Below are 4,803 nucleotides of genomic sequence, written 5' to 3'. Positions count from 1 at the left end.
GGCCCAGGGACAAGTTTGTCATATGTTTATTCCCTGTTTTGATCCTCTCCAAAATGTCAATCTCCTGTCATTTATGATCAAGACAGGAAACAGAGAGAGCAGCTGAGCTGGGTTTAAAAGTACATGCTCTGGATTTGGAGTTCATGGGTTGACAACCCACTTCCACTACTTACTACCCTGTGATCTTGGGTAAGTAGATTTATCTTTCTGTGTTTCAGGATCTTCATCTATAAAGTAGGTATAACTGTAGAATTCACTCAGATGATATATTGAAGCTCATGTGCTCAGTATACAGTAGGTGCTCAATAAATGAAAGCCATTTTTATTCGTGGTGGTAGTCATGTACCAATCTCTCTCTCTCTCTTTTTTTTTTTATTAAAGATCTTATTTATTTGTTTGAGAGAGCAAGAGAGAGTGTAAGCCTGAACAGGGAGAGGGAGAAGCAGACTCCCCATGCAGGACTCGATCCCAGGAGCCTGGGATTATGACCTGAGCCAAAGGCAGTTGCTTAACCAGCTGAGCCGTCCAGGCACCCCTACTAATATTGCTAATAGCAGTGGTATTTCTCCTTGGGAATAGCATGGAACAGTTCAAAGAGGTAATCCTTGGTGTGTGCCGTGAAGGGCACACACTGCGGGAAGGGACAGATCAGTACAAGTTCCTAGATGTTGCCTGTGGCTATGAAAAAAAAAAAAAAAAAGGGAAGCAAGAAAGCTTTGATTGCGACTTCTTGGAAAAAGTGGTGGGCAGGGCTGGAGGGAAAGCGAGGATGCAATCCGGCAACTGCCAGCACATTCTCTGTGCCTTAATGTTTTATTTGTAAAACGGGGATTAAAAATACCTAAATGATAGGATTGTTGTGATAAGTAGGGTCACTAGGCAAACATTTCCCACTTGGATGGATATGCAGGAAATGTTTGTTTTCTAAACAGAATCGGACTTCTGACTGAATTATGAATCACTGAAGGCCTACAGTCCTCTGAGCCTGGAAACCAGGAACAGCCTTTGAAGTCCACCCTGAAGGATCCGGACCTGGCCCCTTGGAGGTCACCCGCAGCCAGGCCACAGGCCTTTTACCCATGTGGCCCTTGGTCCTTGTAAGTTAGGAGCAGGAGCCTGGGGCTCACATCCTTTCTGGCCTGGCGGTGGTTTAGGCTCATTGTTCTGGGAGGCCTGGTGCTAGTCCTCCATGGACTCTGTCAGCAAGAAGACAAACCGACTATCCTTTACTTGGATCCCTGGCTCGTGTCCCACAAAGAAAAGAAGTGTCCTTTCCGTAGGAGCTGGTCCCTCTGCCTGTCCTGTTCCTCTGTGTCCCTTCTGGAATGCCCTAGGCAGGGAGCAATGGCTGGGTGCCTGTGGAGAGGTGCTGGCATCTCTGTGTCTTCAGGCCTGTTTGGACTTGGTTCCTTCCCCTCTAATTCCAGGCTGAGCCGCAGGAAGGCCCTGGGACAAACTTGTGATTGGAGAGCCTCTCACCCGCTACAAAAGTCTTAGACTATTCTATCTCTTCTCCTGACGCCATCTCTTGGGAATATACTGCATGTGGGACAGCTGCCCGAGTGTCCCCTTGATGATCCTTGGGACCAGGATGCAAATCACCAGGTTGAAAATGACCAGAGCTTCAGAGCCTGGCAGGTGCCCAGCTGCCCAACACCCCACTCCTCCGTGCCTTTAGCTTCCCCTTTACCCAGTTCCTTTATTTACTATTATTATTTTCAACTGGGGCTTCTGGAAAGAATACTGTGAAAAGCAATGATTATGCCCAAGTTACAGATGAAAGTACCAAAGCTCAAAAAGGTGCGATTCTTCCCCCCACCGCTTTTTAAAAAACCTGTTAAATGGTGAAGCCAGGGCTCCAAAGCCACCTTTGTTGATGGCAGATGCCCTGTTTGCTACTAATTTCCCTGTCTGCTGCCTCTTGGAAATTGTGTCCCCACCGCGTGACTACCGCACTCTGGCTGGCCTGGCTTGCAAAGACCCCAAGGTAATCAGTCTGCCAGGTGGCAAGGAACCCCTCCAAGATATCTCTACTCCGTCTCCTGGGCAAGGGTCCCTGCTCCCTCTCCTCTCCTTCCACAGAATACCCTGGATTCATTCCCTGTTCCCAGGGCCTCCGTCTGGAATGCTATTTCCTCCAAATCCCATCATTCCTTCACCGCTGGTGAAGTGTGGCCCACCCACCGTGTCCCCCTGTCTGCTTGGAGAAGCTGCTGCTCTGGGCTTTCATGGCATATAGTCTCCACTCATAGGAGTGTTGCCCACTGATAATCTCTTGCTGCTCCATCCCCTGGGTTTCCTGTTTAATTTGTAGCTCCCTGTTCTTCCCTCCCACCCGACAAGCATGCTCCAACTAGATTTCAGCGCCCCTGAAAGGCGTCCGCTTTGGACCCCCTGAATGGCTGCTGCATAGGGGGTTTTGCCCTTGGAGAAGCAAAGCTTCCGTCCCCTTTCTTGCTGACTTCACAACATCCTGTTCCTACTCTATGAGATGGCAGTGACTCACCATGAATGATCCCTATTATTCACACTCTTATTCTCATAATTCACATTAATGATGAAATGCACGTCTTTGTGAGGTTCTCTACAGGACTGCGTTGCCAGAGGAAAAGAAGGTGTTAGAGCCAGTAGGTTTAATCAGTAACATAAGCAAAGTGTGGCTTCTCAAGGAAAAATCTTCTGCAAAGGCCTCCATGGGGCCTGCTCATAATCGAAGGAACAGGCTTCCCAGGTAACAGGCCTCCATACCTTCCTGCTCACCCCTACAGATTTAATGTTTATTAAGCAGGGACAATGTGCAGGACTGAAAGATTTCTTCTGTCATTTATGAGCATTCATGTTATTGAAATGAGATGGACAATTAAATATCTTCAATATCATTATATACACACACACACAGACAGACCTCTATGTATGTGTATGCATATATATTATATTTTTTCTTCTTCCTTCCTTTCCTATGGACTGAGAAAGATCTGACAAGTTTCCGATCCCTCCCTCGCTAACTCACTGGCTCTGGGACCTTGAGTCTGTCTCTTAACCTCTCTTAGCCCATTTCTCCTCTGTAAAATGTGAGCAATATGCCTTTCTTGAAGGGATGTTGAGAGGCAGAATCAAGATAAGGTGTGCGGTCAGGGACCGGTAGGGACCTGCAGCGTCCCCGGGAGCTTGTAGAAATGCAGAATCTCAGGCCCTCACCCAGAGCCCCTGCATCAGATCTGCTTTTAACAAGATTTCCCGATAATTCCCGTGCCTGCTAGGGTTCTGGAATCCCGGTTCTCCAGGAAGGAATAATCAAGTGTATGGATCTATCTGGAGAGGATAAGAGAGGCATTTGCATGCATTCTTGATTTGTAGCCTTTTCAAAGTGACTGTCTCAGAGCAATGTTGCTGGTTGGAATTGGCTCTTGATAAAATTCAGAGAAATAGCCTTTAGGATCTGGTGGGCAGGTGGAATGCGGCAGTTTGGGGAGGGGGTACTGCGGAGCAGGGAGGGGCGGTCCTGGACGGAGGGAGGGAGAAGCTGGAAGGACGGGAAGGGTAGAGACGAGGTGAGGAACTTGAGGTGGAGGAGCGTGCTTTTTTCCAGGGCTTTGGGAGCCAAGGGAAGAGAGACACAAGTGTCAATGAATCTCTTTACATAGAATTTGCTGGAGCAAAAACTTATAAAAGTTACACTAGCTTTATGAGTTAGACTTGTTCCAATATAATATATTTCTTATACGGCAGACGGTAATACAGCAAAATTAGGATCACTTTAGAAGATCGATGTTGGAGCTGGAAGGGATCATTTTAGGGATCGTCCTTGTTCTGATCTTTTTTGGTCCCTGAAGCCCAGCTAGTTTCAGGACTTCTCGTGTGGGCGGCTCACAGCATGATCCTGGTTAAATGATCTCTTCTCACTATGCCTTTTCTTCTTGGCTGTGAATCGGGAAAGTAGAAAAGTACATGAGTTCACAGGTTGTTTTGAGGACTCCACGGGCTCACGCCCGGAAACTGCCTAGCACAGGCCTCTTCCTGATTCAGTAATGACACAGGCTTTCAACACAGCTCTTGCCCCACGGGAGGTAGAGAGGGGAAGGCCATTAAGAATACCTCTACTATCAATAAATATGAAGACTGTAAGTTTGAGATTCAAGAAGGTGAATCCAGTTCTTGTTGATACCAATCTGGATCATGGTAATGATAGCAGCAGTAAAAGCAACACTAACCCCCATCACCATAATGACAATGGAATAAATACCAGCCATAGCTAACACCAGTCGGTGCTGGCTGTGTGGCAAGCATGAAGTCATTATCTCATTTGGATCATCTTATATGATTTTTCAAATATATGCAAGGGGTCTAGTCCCACTCCCAGTTTGTAGATGAAGAAATGAAGCCTAGGGTGTTTAGTAATTGGTCCAAAGCCCAGTGCTTGTAGGTGGAGCTGGAATTTGAACACAGGCCGACTGGCTGCATTAGCTTTTTCCTTAACCGCTGCACTAGCCGCTAGCCGCCATGTTGAAATACCAGTGCCCGAAGAAATGTTCTTTCCATTTGGTGGCAATGTATGTGCTCTTTGTTTTGTGGCCTGAATCTCTGATACGCTGGTTGCCCTGGTCCCTGAACATAGAGAGCTCCTATGAAAGCTTTTGTAAATCAAAATAACATAAAGTGAAGAAGCAATTGCCATTTCTTTACATGGAAAGAATTGGGGGTGCTCCCAGAATGAAAAAATAACCTCTTTTAAGCTTTTCTGAAACCTCAGGACACCTCCTGCTAATGGATGCATACAATGAATGGAGATAAAGCACAGATGCT

Source organism: Mustela lutreola, chromosome 11 (genome assembly GCF_030435805.1).
Source record: "Mustela lutreola isolate mMusLut2 chromosome 11, mMusLut2.pri, whole genome shotgun sequence".
Taxonomy (NCBI): Eukaryota; Metazoa; Chordata; class Mammalia; order Carnivora; family Mustelidae; genus Mustela; species Mustela lutreola.
The sequence above is the reverse complement of the archived record's forward strand: the minus strand, read 5'-3'. Positions refer to the sequence as shown.